We start from the raw sequence: 18,124 nt of genomic DNA on the forward strand, positions 1-18,124 counted from the left end.
TCCATTAAGCTTTCCCATGTCGTGGAAGGGAAAATTGCTTGATTTCAGTTCATTGCTCACCATTATCCGAGCCTCGATGATAAAGGCATGTTTTGATTGCGCTGACTTCACCCTCAAATACTTTCTATGAATTAAGAAATGTCATTTTTGACGCACTGACAGGAAAGTTCGATTTTGCAACCGAGCACTTATTCCCATCTCGTTCAGTCTACAACAGAACTTTATGAATTTATAGTGCAGACTAATATGGTTAATCACCATCTGAAATATCTGACAGTAGTGTGTGCTCAAAAAGAAAGTTACAACTGATACTGTAAGTGAACAAGAGGAAATGGCGCACATTTCACAGAAGATTCTTTTAAAAAAATGTTTATACGCCTGAATGTTTCACGCCCCTCAGACCGATGAGGGAATCGAGACTCAGTGCGGATCTTCTGGACTTCCCTGTAAAGGGCCGGAATTTATGCGCCTGAATGTTTCACGTCCATAATAAAAAGGCTCAAGTGTCGCGAGCAGATAATTCTGGACTCTTCTCCGTTTAAATGTCGTTGACTTTATTTAAATGCTGACGATAATCAATCCCAGAATTGCGATCTGTATTACCCGGTGATTCGATTCGTTCTGTTGGTCAGTTATGTTTGCAATTCAGTGATGTTCAATGTCAGAGATATTCAAATAAGAATGAAGACATATGTGTTAAATAATGCATTGATATTAAATCGTGAAACAAATACTGAGTACAATTGTACAATGAGCTTTGATAAAGTGTCATCTGGACTCGAAACGTCCGCCCTTTTCACTCCTGACAGGTGCTGTCAGACATGGGGAGATTTTGGAGCATTTTCTCTTTTCTCATCCGCAGTAATTTGCTTTTATTACTGAGCACAATTGATTGAGATTATTCGATGAAAGATGAAAATGATGCATTAATAAAGGGGCAGAAATTATTGCTCCCTTAGATATTTGCGAGACGAACTCTTATTTTATGATGTTCTGGATAAGTCGTGCAATCAGATTGAAAGTAACGGTAATCTTCCTCAATTAAGTGATACGGGCTCTCAGTCGAACCATCGGAACCTGCAGCAAAACAGCGTAGTTGAACACTGCAGACAGGCAGATTTGGTCCAGTGCCCTTTAAGCTGTTGCGTTCGTGCAGTGGTTATCACGTTCGCCTAACACGCCAAAATTCCCCGGATCGAAACCAGGCAGAAACGTTCATTAACCTTTCTCATAAGAACATAAGAAGCAGGAGTAGGCCATCTCGCCCCTCGAGCCTGCCCCGCCATTCAATAAGATCATGGCTGATCTGAAGTGGATCAGTTCCACTTAACCGCCTGATCCCTACAACCCCTAATTCCCTTACCGATCAGGAATCCATCTATCCGTGATTTAAACATATTCAACGAGGTAGCCTCCACCACTTCAGTGGGCAGAGAATTCCAGAGATTCACCACCCTCTGAGAGAAGAAGTTCCTCCTCAACTCTGTCCTAAACTGACCCCCCATTATTTTGAGGCTGTGCCCTCCAGTTCTCGCTTCCTTTCTAAGTGGAAAGAACCTCTCCACCGTACCCTATCCAGCCCCTTCATTATCTTATAGACCTTTGTAAGATCCCCCCTCAGCCTTCTAAATTCCAACGAGTGCAAACCCAATCTGCTCAATCTCTCCTCATAATCAACACCCCTCATCTGGTAGAAACCTGGTGAACCCCCCTGCACTCCCTCCAAGGCCAATATATCCTTCCACAAATAAGGGGACCAATACTGCACACAGCTGCGACCCCACCAATGCCCTGCACAGATGCAGCCAGACATCTCTGCTTTTAGATTCTATCCCCCTTGCGATATAGGCCAACATCCCATTTACTATCTTGATCACCTGTTGCACCTGCAGACTGGGTTTTTGTGTCTCATGCACAAGGACCCCCAGGTCCCTTTGCACAGGAGCATGTTGTAATATTTTCCATTTAGATAATAATCCAATTTGCTATTATTTCCTCCAAAGTGAATAACCTTGCATTTGTCAACATTATACTCCATCTGCCAGATCCTCGCCCACTCACTCAGCCTGTCCAAATCTCTCTGCAGACCTTCTACGCCCTCCACACGATTCACTTTTCCACTTATCATTGTGTCGTCTGCAAACTTTGTTACCCTACACTCAGTCCCCTCCTCCAGATCGTCTATATAAATGGTAAATACTTGAGGCCCCAGTACCGATCCCTGCGGCACGCCACTAGTTACCATCCGCCAACCAGAAAAGCACCCATTTATACCGACTCCCTGCATCCTGTCAGATAGCCAATCCCCGATCCACGCTAACACCCTACCCCCAACTCCGTGTGACCCAATCTTCTTCAGCAACCTTTTGTGAGGCACCTTATCAAACGCCGTTTGGAAATCCACCGGTTCCCCTCCGTCAACCGCACTAGTCACATCTTCATAAAAATCCAACAAGCTCGTCAAGCACGACTTTCCCCTCATGAATCCATGCTGCGTCTGCTTAATCGAACCATTCTTATCCAGATGGCCTGCTATTTCTTCTTTAATGATGGATTCATATCGGGTAAGGGAAAATTGTTTAATTTCAGTTGGTTGTTCAACGTTTTTCGAACCCCGATGTTAAAGGCATGTTATCATTGATCTGGCATCACTCTCAAGTCCTTTGTGTGAAATAAGAATCCATTTGTTTTTGACGCACTGACAGGACAGTTCGATTTTTACACCGAGCACATATTCGCATCTCGTTCAGCCTACAACAGAATTTAATGGGTTTATAGGTGCAGATTAATATGGTTAATCACCATCTGAAATATCTGATAGTAGTGTGTGCTCAAAAAGACAGATACAAGTGATACTGTAAGTGAACTAGAGGAAATGACGCAAATTTCACAGAAGAATATTTTTTAAAATAGTTTTTCGTCACTAAGAAACAGGAAAAGCCACTCAGACAGATGAGGGAATGGAGACTCAATGCGGATCTACTGGACTTTCCTGTAAAGGGCCGGAATTTATGCGCCTGAATGTTTCACGCCCATAATTAAAAAAGACTCAAGTGTCACGAACAGATAATACTTGATTCCCCTCCATTTAAATGTAGTTGACTTTGTTGAAAAGCTGATGAGAGTCAATCTCAAATTTGCGATCTGTATTACCCGGTGATTCGCTTCGTTCTGTTGGTCAGTTATGTTTGCAATTCAGTGATGTTCAATTTCAGAGATATTAAATTCATAATGAGTCATATGTGTTAAATAATGCATTGATACCAAATAGTGAAACAAATACTGAGTACAATTGTACAATGAGCTTTGATAAAGTGTCTCCTGGATTCGAAACGTCCGCCCTTTTCACTCCTTACAGGTGCTGTCAGACATTGTGAGATTTTGCAGCATTTGACCTTTTCTCATCCGCAGTAATTTGCTTTTATTACTGAGTACAATTGATTGAGATCATTCGAAGAAAGATGAAAATGATGCATTAATGAATGGGCAGAAATCATTGCTCCCTTAGATATTTGCGAGACGAACGCTGTTAAATTTTGATGTACGGGATAAGTCGTACAATCAGATTGAAAGCAACGGTTATCTTCCTGAATTCAGTGCCATGGGCTCTCAGTCTAACCATCGAAACCTGCAGCAACACAGCGTAGTTGAAAATTGCAGACAGGAAGATTTGTTCTAGCGTGTTTCCAGCTGTTCCTGTAGTGTAGTGGTTTTCATGTTCGCCTAACACGCGAAAAGTTCCCGGTTCGAAATCGGGCAGAAACATTCATTTAACCTACCCATGTCGGGTTACGGAAAATTGTTTTATTTCAGTTTATTGCTCATCATTATCCGTGCCTCGGTGTTAAAAGCATGTTATCATTGCTCTGACAGGATCCTCAAATGCTTTCTGTGAAATCAGAAACGTTTTTTCTTTTGACGCACTGACAAGAAAGTTCGATTTTGACACCGAGCACTTATTCGCATCTAGTTCAGTCTACAACAGAATTTAATGGGTTTATCGGTGCAGACTAATATGGTTAATCACCATCTGAAATATCTGACAGTAGTGTGTGCTCTAAAATATAGATAAAAGTGATACTGTAAGTGAACTAGAGGAAATGCACACATTTCACAGAAGAAACTTTTTTAAAATCGTTTTTCGCCACTAAGAAACAGGAAAAACCACTCAGACAGATGAGGAAATCGAGCCTCAGTGCGGATCGACTGGACTTTTCTGTAAAGGGCCGAAATGTATGCGTCTGAATACATCACGACAATAATAAAAAACGGCTCAAGAGCCACTCACAGATAATTCTTAACTCTCTCCCATTTAGATGTGGTTGACTTTTAAAAAGCTGACTATGTCCAATCTTACAATTGTGATCTGTATTACCAGGTGACTCGATCCCTTCTGTTGCTCAGTTATAATTGCAAATCAGTGATGTTCAATTCCTGAGATATTCAATTCATAATGAAGACATATGTGTTAAATAATGCATTGATACTAAATATTGAAACAAATACTGAGTACAATTGTACAATGAGCTTTGCCGAAGTGCCATCTGGACTCGAAACCTCAGCCATTTTGACTCCTTACAGCTGTTGTCAGACATTGTGAGATTTGCCAGAATTTTCCCTTTTGGTTTCCGAATCTAGCCGCCGCAGTAATTTGCTTTTATCACTGAGTACAATTGGTTGAGATTATTCGACGGAAGATGAGAATGATGCATGAATGAATGGGCAGAAATCATTGCTCCCTCAGATATTTGCGAGACGAACGCTTTTAATTGTTGAAGTTTAAGATAAGGTGAGCAATCAGATTGAGAGTAACGGTTATCTTCCCGCATTAAGTGACACGAGCTCTCAGTCCTATCATTGGAACCTGCAGCAACACAGCGCAGTTTAACATTGCCGACAGGCCGATTTGTTGTAACGTAGTGTCACCTGGTTCTGTAGAGTAGTGGTTATCACTTTTGCTTCATACGTGAAAAGTTCTTGGTTCCAAACCGGCTCGAAACATTCCTCAAACCTTTTTATGGAAAGTTCACCCTGTCACTCTGGCAGTGTTTTTTTTTCCTACCAGGCTCCCTCTGGTTTCTGTCACTGCGTTTCTCAGTCCACAGTAATACACCGCGCTGTCCGACAGCCACAGCTCACACATACTAAAATTCCCCTTGCTTTTCGACCTCTCGATATATGCAGAAAATCGAATGCCCACACACTCTGCACCGGAAATATCTCCATAATAAGAGATATAGATCAAGAAGATGGGGGCTTTCTCCGTTCTTTTTGCTGGGAGTCTTCTCCCGGTCCTGGCGATACAATTGAATTTAATATGCACCAGCTGCTGAGCAGTTAACCTATTGGTCACCGGGCCATTGAGTTTAAAAATTGGCGAGTCATATTGCAGCTTTATAGGACCTTAGTGAGGCCGCACTTGGAATATAGTTTTCAATTTTGGTCGCCACACTACCAGAAGGATGTTGAGGCTTTGGAGAGGGTACAGCAAAGATTTACCAGGATGTTGCCTGGCATGGAGCGCATTAGCTACGAGGAAAGGTTGGAGAAACTTGGTTTGTTCTCACTGGATCGACGGAGGTTGAGGGGCGACCTGATAGAAGTCTGCAAGATTATGAGGGGCATGGACAGAGTGGATAGTCAGAAGCATTTTCCCAGGGTGGAAGAGTCAATTACGAGAGGGAATAGGTTTATCGTGCGAGGGGCAAGGTTTAAAGGAGATGTACGAGGCAAGTGTTTTACACAGAAGGTGGTGGGTGCCTAGCGGGGGAGGGAGTGGAAGCAGATACGAGAGTGAGTTTTAAGGGGAGTCCGGACAAATACATGAATAGGATGGGAATAGAGGGATATGGTCCCCGGAAGGGTAGCGGATTTTAGTTCAGTCGGGCAGCGTGATCGGTGCAGGCTTGGAGGGCCGAAGAGCCTGTTCATGTGCTGTAATTTTCTTTGTTCTTTGTTCTTTGAGTCCCATTCAAAATTCATCGCTGTAACCGGCTCCTTTGATATTGAGTCTCCAGTCGTGACACCGGCAGAAATTTAGAAATATTGAAAGATAAGATATTATTATCATTCTATTCTAACTCATAACATCAGAACATGGATCACATTATCATCAGCATGAAAGGGGAATTAAATTACTGTCGACATCGTTTGCAAGAAGAAATTTATGTCTCTTGCAGACTTACCAGGCAAAAGAGCTGAAACAATGAGAAATGAATACAAAATGAGACCCGACATGTTTACAGCGTGTTTATTGCGGAATTAAACAGAATGGGTTTAATGTGTAATTGTTTGGGTGAAGATATTTACATATATATCCGGTCTCTCCAGCGATTGGTTAATTCCCAAAAGAGTCAACTGGTAACGTCCAATCATGTCCCTGATTCTCCAATTCATCCAATTAGCTCACAGACCCTTTGTTCTCCAGTTTATTACGTCAGAGCAGGAACAGCGAAGCAATTAAGTTGTTTTCCCCACAGCGGGACCGAAACGAGGATTCACCGCAATGTTGGCTCTTTCGCCGAGACAGCTTCTGAGATGGTGGTAATGAGGGGAAATAGTTAATGTTGTCCTTGTAACAATGTCGGGAGTTCCCATTCAAAATGTCGGGGGTTCCCATTCCACAGACTGAATATTTTGCATATTCTTTTTCACATTATATGAAATTGAAAATTTTGCATATCCTTTTTCACATTATATGAAATTGAAAATATATACAACTAAGAACCAATGTTCCAAAATCCCCTTTTTGATTTTGATGTCCGCGCATTTAATATCAGCGGAGTTCTTATCAAACATCTCAACAGTAGGTGGGGGCGGGGCCGGGGAGGGATGTCCTGCTACAGGTTGATCTTCAGATTCAATGTTACCGAGGAGATCCATCTCTCTGACTTAGAATGTTCCTGGAGACGCATCTTCTTTCTCAGGAGGTCCATGTCCACCTCAGAATTTCTATTACCTAAATTGACCGCATCCAACACTCTCGGAGGCAATGAGTTCCAGGTCCTGAGCACTCGCTGTGGAAAAAATGTTGCTTCCAAATCTTCTTCGCCCCCGCCTTGCCCAATATCTTAAAACTTGCCCCCCCCCCCTCTAAACTTGCCCTAATCTAGTCCACCTCGATTAAGTCGCTACTCAATCTCCTTCGCTCCATTAGACAACAATTCCAGCATCACAAACCAGAAACTTCTGGCTAATTTGAACTTTTAAAAACTAAACTTACTCCAAAGAAATTCCTCCATCTGATTTAACTGAAATTTGTCAACTTTTAAAAAACATTTCTGTGTATTTTGCTTCTTAAAATTAAACTTGTTTAAAAGGAATTATTCCGCAGAGTTCATCAACCTTTTAGAAAATGTTTTCACCATTTTGAAAAATGTAATGTTTCCACGTAGTTTTCGAGAAATTTCCAACTTTTTAAAAGGTAGCTTAAACTTGCTAACATATTTTTCCCAAATACTTTAACGAGAATTCGTCATTTAAAGAATATATATATATATTTAAACTTAATTGAAGTTTATCAGTAATTTCTTTCTTAAAATTGTCAACATTGTTTTGAAAAATAATTAGCTAAGATCAATTTCTTCAGAGAAGCTGACTGCATTTGGTCAACATTTCTCTGAATTGGTCCAAAATTTGCGGAAACACATTTTTCATCCACACGAATATGGAGTTTACAAACTATTGTTCAACTATCACAGAGAGCCAGCTAGGAGTCGAACCTGGAATCTTCTGATCCGTAGTCAGACGCGTTATCCATTGCGCCACTGGCCCACAACCGAACACCGTGCAGCAATGTTTTACATATCGGTTCGAGGCTTCAAAATCGGCAGAGCCATGGTCAAAACATATTCGTTTTAGTGAGGAAATGTTGCATCATTAAATTTTTCTCGACTCACTTACAGTAATTGTACTTTGCCTTGAATTGAGTTAACTTGCTGTGCTGGAATTCGAACCCTGGTTCCCAAAGCGTCAAAACCAGCGTCAACAACATGACTCGAAACCGTACCCCTCCCGCCAGTGAATCCACTATTGAATATTACCTGAATATAGTATCTTACAATCATATGACATTGGCTCTTACTTGAGCCTCGAAATACATTCAGGAAAAGACTAAAGTGCTGAAAATTCACGACAAACTGAGAAGGAAAGAAGACACACCTATTTTGACTCAGCACACATGTTATCAGTTTATTCAGTGGCTAAAAGAGCAGGGCAGAGGATGGGAATCCTGCGGGAGTAACTCACCTCCTGACTCCTAAAAAACAGTCCACGATCGGCATAACTATAGGCATCATGGTGGGAGATATAGGAAGGATATCAGAGGTAGGTTCTTTATGCAGAGAGTGGTTGGGGTGTGGAATGGACTGCCTGCTGTGATAGTGGAGTTAGACACTTTAGGAACATTTAAGCGGTTATTGGATGGGCACATGGAGCACACCAGAATGATAGGGAGTGGGATAGTTGATCTTGGTTTCACTTAAAGCTCGGCACAACATCGCGGGCCGAAGGGCCTGTTCTGTGCTGTACTGTTCTATGTTCTATGTTCCATGATCGACGTGGCACAAGTCAGGAATGCGATAGAATATTCACCACTTGTCTGCATGATGCAGGAATCCACCAAAGGCACTTTAGACAGCATCTTCCAAACCCATGACCGCTTCCACCTGGCAGCTCCCCCGCTCCCCCCCCCCCTCCCCCCCCCCCCCCGCCCCCCTCCAACGCCACACAGCCAACACCACCCTCAAGTCCCTCAGCATTCTGATTTGGAAATTCCTTCACTGTCATTGGGACAAATTCGTGGAATTCCCTCCCTAACAGCACTGTAAGTGTACCTGTACAAATGGATGCAACGTTTCAAGAAGGCAGCTCACCACTACTTTCTCAAGGCTAAATACTGATGGGCAGTGCATGCTGATCTAGCCAGCGACACCCACATGAACAAAAAGAAACATCCAGGCAGCTCTCTGAACCCATAATCATGCGGCCAACTGAAGAGGTGAATGGAGATAAAATGAATGTCAAGTTACATAGCCAACCCTGTTGATCATATCTGTATTTTCGAGCGAATGTGTTGTGCTGATAGACTCCTCACAGTTTATGCTCAGGTTCTCAAACGAAACCCCATGTGAACCAATCACAAAGTCTGCAATGCAAAGAAAAAAACAAAATCTGCAGCTCATAAAATCTGATAAAATCTTCGTGGGAGAGGGCGGCACAGTGGTTAGTTCTGCTGGCTCACAATGCCAGGGACCTGGTTCCGATTCTGGGGTTAGTCACTGTCTATGTGAATGGAGATATAAAGCTTTTTAAAGCTGCAGCAGTAGCTCACCTATAGTTCCAGTGACCTAATGCGTAAGGCACCGGCTTCCTCAACCAGGAAGCGTGTGTTCGAGTCACCTGTAAACCTTGGTGACAGTCGTAGCTGACATGCCAAATTTCCTATGTCTTCTGAGAAAGTAGAGGCGTTGATGTGCATTCTTCACTATAGTGTCGGCATGGGAGGCCAGGACAGGTTGTTGGTGATCTGGAGACCTAAAAACATGAAGCTCTCGACACTTTCGACTTCGTCCCCTTTGATGGAGACAGGGGCATGTTCTCCTCTACGCTTTCTGAAGTCAATGACAATCTCCGTTTTGTTGACATTGAGGGAGAGATGACAGAAATGAGAAATGAGAAAATACTTTGCAGTTCACGGCCTCAGGATGAGGTACGCACTAAATCAGAAAATGAGTACACCACAGAATGAGGCCATGCTAAGGAGTGGCAATATAATTCCAAGTCAGGATGGTGAGTGACTTGGAGGAGAACTTACAGATGGTGGTGTTCCCATGTGTCTACTACCCTTGTCCTTCTGGATGGAAGTGGTCGTGGGTTTCGAAGGTGCTGTCTAAGGATCGTTGGTACATTGCTGCTCTGTATCTTTTAGATAATACACATCGCTGCTCCTGAACGTCGGTTGTGGCGGGATTGAATGCTTGTGGATGTGGTACCAATCAAGCGGGCTGCTTTGTCCCGGATGATAGAAACATAGAAACCCTACAGTGCAGAAGGAGGCCATTTGGCCCATCGAGTCTGCACCGACCACAATCCCACCCAGGCCCCACACCCACACCCACATATTTACCCGCTAATCCCTCTAACCTATGCATCCCAGGACTCTAAGGGGCAATTTTTAACCTGGCCAATCAACCTAACCCGCACATCTTTGGACTGTGGGAGGAAACCGGAGCACCCGGAGGAAACCCACGCAGACACGAGGAGAATGTGCAAACTCCACACAGACAGTGACCCGAGCCGGGAATCGAACCCGGGACCCTGGAGCTGTGAAGCAGCAGTGCTTACCACTGTGCTACCGTGCCGCCCCTGATGATGTCAATCTTCTTGAGTGTTGTTGGAGCTGCACCCATCCAGGCGAGGTGGGAATATTCCATCACGCTCCTGACTTGTGCCTTGTAGATGGTGGACAGGCTCTGGGGAGTCAGGCGGTGAATTATTCGCCGCAGTATTCCTGCCTCTGACCTGCTCTTGTAGCCATTGTGTTTATGTGCCGAGTCCAATTGAGTATCTGGTCAATGGTAACCGTAAGGATGTTAACAATGGGGGATTCAGTGATGGAAATGCTATTGACTGTCAAGAGGCGATGGTTAGATTTTCTCTTATTGGTGATGGACATTGTCTTGCATTTGTGTGGCGCGAATGTTACTTGCCACTTGTCAGCCCAAAGTCTAATATAATACAGCACACTGCGGACTTTCAAAATCGGAAATAAAAACAGAAAATACTGGGTTATGTCAGTATTTCTGGAAGTATCTGTGGAGCGAGAATCAGAACGAACGCTTCCCGCCCAGCTGTCACGTGGCAGGCGCAGACATGATGGGTGTCCGCGCCTGCCATGTGGGTGTCCGAGTGGGCACTATCCGTGCTGTAAAATTCTGTGCCTTTATGACTCTTTTTCGGAGCCAGTCAGCAGAAAGCTATCCCGCCGTTTGCACCTGAAACAAGTCACAATATCTCCTTTCGAACACAATATTTTGGTCAAAACGCAGGGCTCGTCCGGGATTTGAACCCGGGACCTCTCGCATGCTAATGGGGCGAGATACCCTAAGCGAGAATCATACCCCTAGACCAACGAGCCTGCATGTTAGTACTAAACAAAATAAAAATTGTTTAACTTTCTACAAAGCAGTTCTGACACCTCGAGTGAAAGCCGAAATTGATTAAATAACTCACCGCATCAGCATTTGTGGACTTTAAGCACCAGCAAAATATCCGTCCAATATTGTTACCTCGGCTGTTTGCAACTGGGGGCTTTTGTTTATAAAGTACACATGTTACAGTCAATAATTTCAACCCAGCGACTTCAACATGTGACAACTCTGAGTCTGCCTTTGATATTTGATCACTTTTGAAAGATGTTGTCTGTCACACAGTTAAAAGATCTGGAACATTTAAAGTACGGGTTGATGACATGGTTCACCTGGGAGATCTGCGGGTTTGTGTGAAAGGATCGGGGAGCGATTGAACTTGATGTGATAGTAATATGAGTAAAAACATGTCAAATTTCCCAACAGTGACAATCATTAACTTCAGTGAGGGAAAACACTCAGACGGGGCTGTATTGTCACGTTCACTATGAGTAAATATTCTCTGCTGTTTAACCCCATGTGTTGTCCTGACAATGAATCATTTACTATCGACCTGTGCCAGATTTTGTCTGAGGCCCGCTGGAGCCTCATGTACTGTGACTCTCAGTGTACAGTAATACTCGGGGCTGTCTGTCACCTTCTAATCTTCCATGGGCAAGTGAAAAGTGCTTTGTTTCAGGTTGAGATTCCCGCTGCAGTATAAAAAACCTGGAGCCGTTTCGGTAAATTAGCGGCTCTGAGCAATCAATGAGGAGCTCGGTGTGTATACTGGCGATACCAGAACAGTTAATGTTGTATAGTTGAACTCGGTCCCGAGTAACTGCAGGGTATTGCTGAATCTTCACCCTCTGCTGCTTCAACTCCTGGTTCTGACTGGGACACTGAGTCACCGTTACTGATGTCTGAAAATAGACAACAGACACGCAGTTAGAAGGAGTAACAACAATGGAATAATCCCCTCGAGATGGAAATGGGGAATGAATCTGGTGACTGGCAGATTTCACACTGAAGTTCAAAATGACAGACCTGTAATCAGGGCAATAACCAGAGTGAGACAAAGTTTCACCCCCATGGTTCGAGTTTGAACACCAGAAACTGATCACTGTCTGAATCAGGTCTGCAATTGGAGATGTTGAAACAGTCAGGAGGATGTTATGAGGTCCAAGGTGACTCCATCTCTCCGCCCATCTTTACATCTTCAAACAGACGCTTCCTTTAGAAAGGGGTTGTGATCTTTCATAAGTGATCAGAGAGCGCTCTCCCGTGGACAACACAGCCGCATATTGGAAACAGGTACACACACGGCAACCTGAAAAGACTGCCACTTATAGAGATCATAGACTCATAGAACCCCTACAGAACAGAAGGAGGCCATTCGGCCCAGCGAGTCTGTACCGACCACAATTCCACCGAGGCCCTATTCCCGTAACCGCACACATAATCTCCCTGACACTAGCGATCAATTTATCATGGCCAATCCCCCTAATCCGCACATCTTTGGTCTGTTGGAGGAAACCACAGCACCCGAGGAAGCCCAGCAGACATGGGGAGAACAGGTACACACACGGTCACGTGGAAAGACAAACACGAATAAGGATATATAACTATATAGATATATGCCCAGGCAGTGACATCAATTCTAGCGTCCTTCGTTAAAAATCCAGAATTATTCTGCAGATTTCTGACACCTACTAGTTTGCGTTGCTAACCATGATAATGCATGAATACCTCCACCTCCGTGTTCACTGGAAGTCTCGGATACTGCACAGAATCAACACAGAGACAAGTAAACTAAGTGATAGATTCCCAAACCGATCGACTCAAACATAGAGTCATAGAGTTTTACGGCATGGAAACAGGCCCTTCGGCCCAACTTGTCCATGCCGCCCTTTTTTTTAAACTCCTAAACTAATCCCAATTGCCCACATTTGGTCCATATCCCTCTATACCCATCGTGCCCATGTAACTATCTAAATGCTTTTTAAAAGATAAAATTGTACCCGCCACTACTACTCCCTCTGGCAGCTTGTTCCACTAGACACACGGACAATCACTAAGAAAGATAACCAAGCAGATGAGCACAGCCATTGACACACAAAAGAGAAATGAACTCATTGACAACGTAAAAAGCGCGCTCGCTCCAGAGTAAACTTCCTGAACTGGAATTCCCTGGTGTGGTGTAAGTGCGGCAATATCGTGTTAGATATTCATTGCGATGGAACACGACATTTTAACAACAGGAGCAGCCAGAAATCTATTTCTCATCAATGCTGATCATTGATTGACGACTCGACGTGACCCTTTTGTAGAATAAGCAATAAGGGATGAATTTATTTTTACCGCCAAACATGTTCTGGATGTGTCCGTGTCCAGAATTTATTTACTAGTGTCAAACCAGGCTTACATTAATACTGCAAGTTACTGTAAAAATCCTCTCGTCGCCACATTCCGCCGCCTGTTCGTGTACACTAAGGAGGAATTTCAATTGGACCCGGGTCCCTCGCATTGTGAAACAGCAGTGCTAACCACTGTGCTACTGTGTTGCCCTGTGTGAAGTCCGTGTGAATAAGACAGATTCCGCATCCATTCTCGAGGTTCTCGGTTCGGATGTTCGGGACACAGGAGGACAACACAAGAAGACTGCTTCAGGTGTCGGTGATTTATTCTCGTCGGTTATATTCCACACCCTGTGGAAGGCTGTGGAGTAAATGTTATATTAGATATAATTCAAAAATAATGAGGAGATGCTTCATCAGATTTAAATTCGATTTGTAAAATCGATATGAAATCAATTGCATAAATAAATATGTTTACATTGAAAACTATATCGGGAAGCTAAATCCAATACTTCCTGCCATTGGGTAAGGGAAAGGTTGTTAAAGCAAATTCTACATGGATTCCGCAGAAACTCCTTCTTCAAATGGGGTTTTTTCAATGACTTAAAAGGGAGAAACATCAACTTCATGGAATGAGAGGAGGAAATTGAAATTGGAACAAAGAACAGTTCAGGACAGGAATAGGCCCATCGACCCACCAATCCCGCAACGACATATTCATTGTTTAGCTCCTCATAAAATAATTCGCAAAGATCTGATGGATTGATGAGCCTCTCATCGTTCTGTGACATTGTAAACCATTTTCAATCATTCTTAGATTAATGTGTCTACAGCATTCCCAATGAATGTTGCAACATTTCAAGACAGTCCCATTGGGCTACGGAGCAGCTAACAGTTTCTGTGGTGTAGTGCTAATTGCATTTGCCTCACGCACGCAAGGGCCCACGTTCGAAATCGAGCAGAAGCATGGATGACATTTTTCATTAAGGTTGAGGGAAGTCTGTATAATTTCAGATTGTAGCCGAACGTTATCCGAAACTCGATGTTACAGCCATGTTATATTTGCGCTCACCTCTGCCTCAAAAGCTTTCAGCAAAATCAGAAATCTTGTATTTTCATGACGCAATGAGAGGAAATGTTCCTATTTTAAAACCGTGCACATATTAGCAATATTTTCAGTCCACGCCAGAATTTAATAGGTTTATGGATGCAGACTAACATACTTCATCACCAACTGAAACATATCTAATAGCATTGTGTGCTCAAAAATACAGATACAAGTGATACTGTAACTGAACTAGAGAAAATGGAGCACATTTCCCCGAAGCATCATTTTAAAGTTGTTCTTCATAATAACGAAATAGGGAAAACCTCTCAGACAGAAGAGGAAATCGAGAATCAAAGCGCACCGTCTGGATCTCCTATAGATGAACGAGATTTAGGCGCCAGAATGTTTCTCACACAGAATAAAGAGGGATCAAGTGTAACTAACAGATCATTCTTGAATCTCTTCCCTTTAAAGATATTTGATTTGGTTTAAAAGCTGATCATGGTCAAACTCAAACAAGCACCATGGGATGTGTATTACCCGTGACTGGATTTATTTTGTTGGTCAATAATGTTTGCAATTCAATGCTGCATATTTCAGACATATTCAATCCGCAATGAAGATAATAAATGGATTGATATTAAATGTTTATTACCGAACAAATACTCGATATAACAGTTTGAAGTTAATCGATCGTATATGAGAATGATGCATCAATGATTGAGTAGAAATCATTGCTCCATTAGACATTTGTCCGATGGACGCTTTTAAATTTTGAAATTCGAGACAAGTTGAGACATCACGTTGAAAGTAACAGTTGTCTTCTTGCACTGAGGTACATGGACTCTCAGTCCAACCATTCGAATCTGCAGCAATAGAGCGGAGTTGAACAAAGCAGTCAGACCGATTGTATATTCCAGAGATATTAAATTCAGAATTTGGACATATATATTAAATAACTGTATAGATATTAAAAATTGAACGAAGATCCAAGGTGGATTGGGCATGCTAAATTGCCCCTTGGTTAGATTGAATAGCCATGGGAAAGGAGTAGCGTTGCGGGGCAAACGAGGGAAATGGCCTGGTTATGATATTCTGACGTCGCTGCTGATTTGTTCGATCGAATACCTTTTCGGCACTGATTCTATGATTCTATGAAACAAATACTGAGTATAATTGGTTGAAATTATTTGCAGGAAGATAAGAATGAAGCATTGACGATTGAGCACAAATCAATGCTTTCTTAGACATTTGCCGGAGGAATTCTTTTTAATTTTGAAGAACAAGATAAGTTGAGATATCAGGTTGAAAGTAAGGGATGTGCTCTTGTGTTAAGTGACATGGGCCCTCAATCATACCATTCAAACCTGCAGCAACATAGTGGAGTTAAACATTGTAGTCACGCCCATTGAGGCCCCAATCCTATCACGTGTTTCTGCAGTGGCGTGGTTATCCCGTTCGCCTAAAACACAAAAAGTCCCCGGTCCGAAACAGGGAAGCAGCATTCTTTAAGCTTTCTCATGGAAGATGAGGGAAATCCTGTATGATTTCAGTTCGTTGCTGAACATTATCCGAATCTCGACATTACAACAATATTATCTTTGCTCTGACCTCAACCTCAAATGGTTTCTGCGAATAAGAAGTGCTGATCTTTCTTTTTGACGCACTGACAGGAAAGAAACGTCTCTATTTTGACAACGTGCACATAGTATCATCTTGTTCAGTGTACAACAGAATTTAATGTGTTTTTAGGTGCAAACTAAAATAGCTAATCACCATCAGAAACATGTCAAATAGGAGGGTGTGCTCAACAAGACAGACACAAGTGATACTCGAAGTGAACTAGAGGAAATGGCGCACATTTCCCAGAAGAATCTTTTTTTAAAAATCGTGCTTCATGACATGGAAATCGAAAAAAAAACACTCAGGCAGATGAGGAAATGGAGACTCAGTGCGGATCAACTAGACTTTCCTATCGGTGGCCGGAATTTATGCGCCTGAATGTTTCACATTTATAATAAAAAAGGCTGAAGTATCCCTAACAGATAATTCTTCAATCACTTCCATTTAATTATAGTTGACTTTGTTTAAAAGCTGACGGTGGCCAATCTCAAACAAACACCATGGGATCTGTATTACCCGGTGACTCGACTCTTTTCGTTGGGCAGTTATGTTTGCAATTCAGTGATATTCAATTTCAGAGATGTTCAATTCATCATGAAGACATATGTGTTAAATAATGCATTGATATTAAATATTGAAACAAATACTGAGTACAATTGTACAATGAGCTTTGACAAAATGTCATCTGGATTCCAAACGTCAGCTCTTTTCTCTCCTTACAGGTGTTGCCAGGCCTTGTGAGATTTTCCAGCATTTTCTCCTTTGGTTTCAGATTCCATCATTCGCAGTAATTTGCTTTTATTAATGAGCACGATTGGTTGAGTTTATTCAAAGGAAGATGAAAATAATGCAGTAATGAATGAGTAGAATTAATTGTTGCTTTGATATTTGAAAAACGCTTGCTTTCAAATTTTGAAGTTCAAGATAAGTTGAGCAATCATATTGACAGTAACGGTTATCTTCCTGAAACAAGGGACATGGCCTCTCAGTCGAACCATTTGAAACTGCAGCCACACAACGCAGTTGAACATTGCAGAGAGGCGGATTTGCTGTCATTGCTGTCACCTGTTTCTGTAGTGTAGTGGTTATCACGTTCACCTCACACGCGCAAGGTTCCCAGTTCAAAACCGAGCAGAAATATTCATTAAGCTTTCTAATTTAGGGTGAGGAAATCTGTACGATTTCAGTACAAAGAACAAAGAAAATTACAGCACAGGAACAGGCCCTTCGGCCCTCCAAGCCGGCACCGACCATCCTGCCCGAATTAATTAAAACACCCTACACTTCCGGGGATCATATTCCTCTATTCCCATCCTATTCATGTACTTGTCAAGACGCCCCTTGGAAGTCACCACCATATCCGCTTCCAATACTTCCCCCGGCAACGAGTTCCAGGCACCCACTGTTCTCTGTGTAAAACGTCTGCCTCGTACATCTCCTTTAAATCTTGCCCCTCGCACCTTAAACAGATGTCCCCTAGTAATTGACTCTTCCACCCTCGGAAAAAGCTTCTGACTATCCACTCTGTCCATGCCTCTCACAATCTTGTAGAGTTCTATCAGGTCTCCCCTCAACCTCCGTCGCTCTAGTGAGAACAAACCAAGTTTCTCCAATCTCTCCTCGTCGCTAATCCTCTCCATACCAGGCAACATCCTGGTAAACCTTTTCTGTACCCTCTCCAAAATCCACATCCTCCTGATAGTGTGGCGACCAAAATTGAACATTATATTCCAAGTGGGGCCTAACTAAGGTTCTATAAAGCTGCAACATGACTTGCCAATTTTTAAACTCAATGCCCCAGCCGATGAAGGCAAGCATGCGGTATGTCTTCTTGACTACCTTTTCCACCTGCATTGCCACTTTCAGTGACCTATGTACCTGTACACCGAACTCCCTTTGCCTATCTGTACTCTTAAGGGTTCTGCCATTTACTGTGTATTTCCTATCTGTATTTGACCTTCGTTGCTGAA

At 42.7% G+C, this 18,124-nt stretch overlaps 2 non-coding genes across 2 annotated transcripts; both read right to left on the bottom strand.

Moving 5' to 3' along the window:
• Window positions 1–7,700: 7,700 nt before the first annotated feature.
• Window positions 7,701–7,773, bottom strand: trnar-acg (transfer RNA arginine (anticodon ACG)). Its single transcript has one exon. It is a non-coding gene; the product is annotated as a tRNA-Arg (tRNA).
• A 3,274-nt stretch (window positions 7,774–11,047) lies between these two features.
• Window positions 11,048–11,137, bottom strand: trnap-agg (transfer RNA proline (anticodon AGG)). The gene is given in 2 exon segments: window positions 11,048–11,083; window positions 11,102–11,137. It is a non-coding gene; the product is annotated as a tRNA-Pro (tRNA).
• Between the last annotated feature and the right edge of the window lie 6,987 nt (window positions 11,138–18,124).

The sequence above is a fragment of the Mustelus asterias genome, unplaced genomic scaffold (genome assembly GCF_964213995.1).
Source record: "Mustelus asterias unplaced genomic scaffold, sMusAst1.hap1.1 HAP1_SCAFFOLD_114, whole genome shotgun sequence".
Classification (NCBI taxonomy): domain Eukaryota; kingdom Metazoa; phylum Chordata; class Chondrichthyes; order Carcharhiniformes; family Triakidae; genus Mustelus; species Mustelus asterias.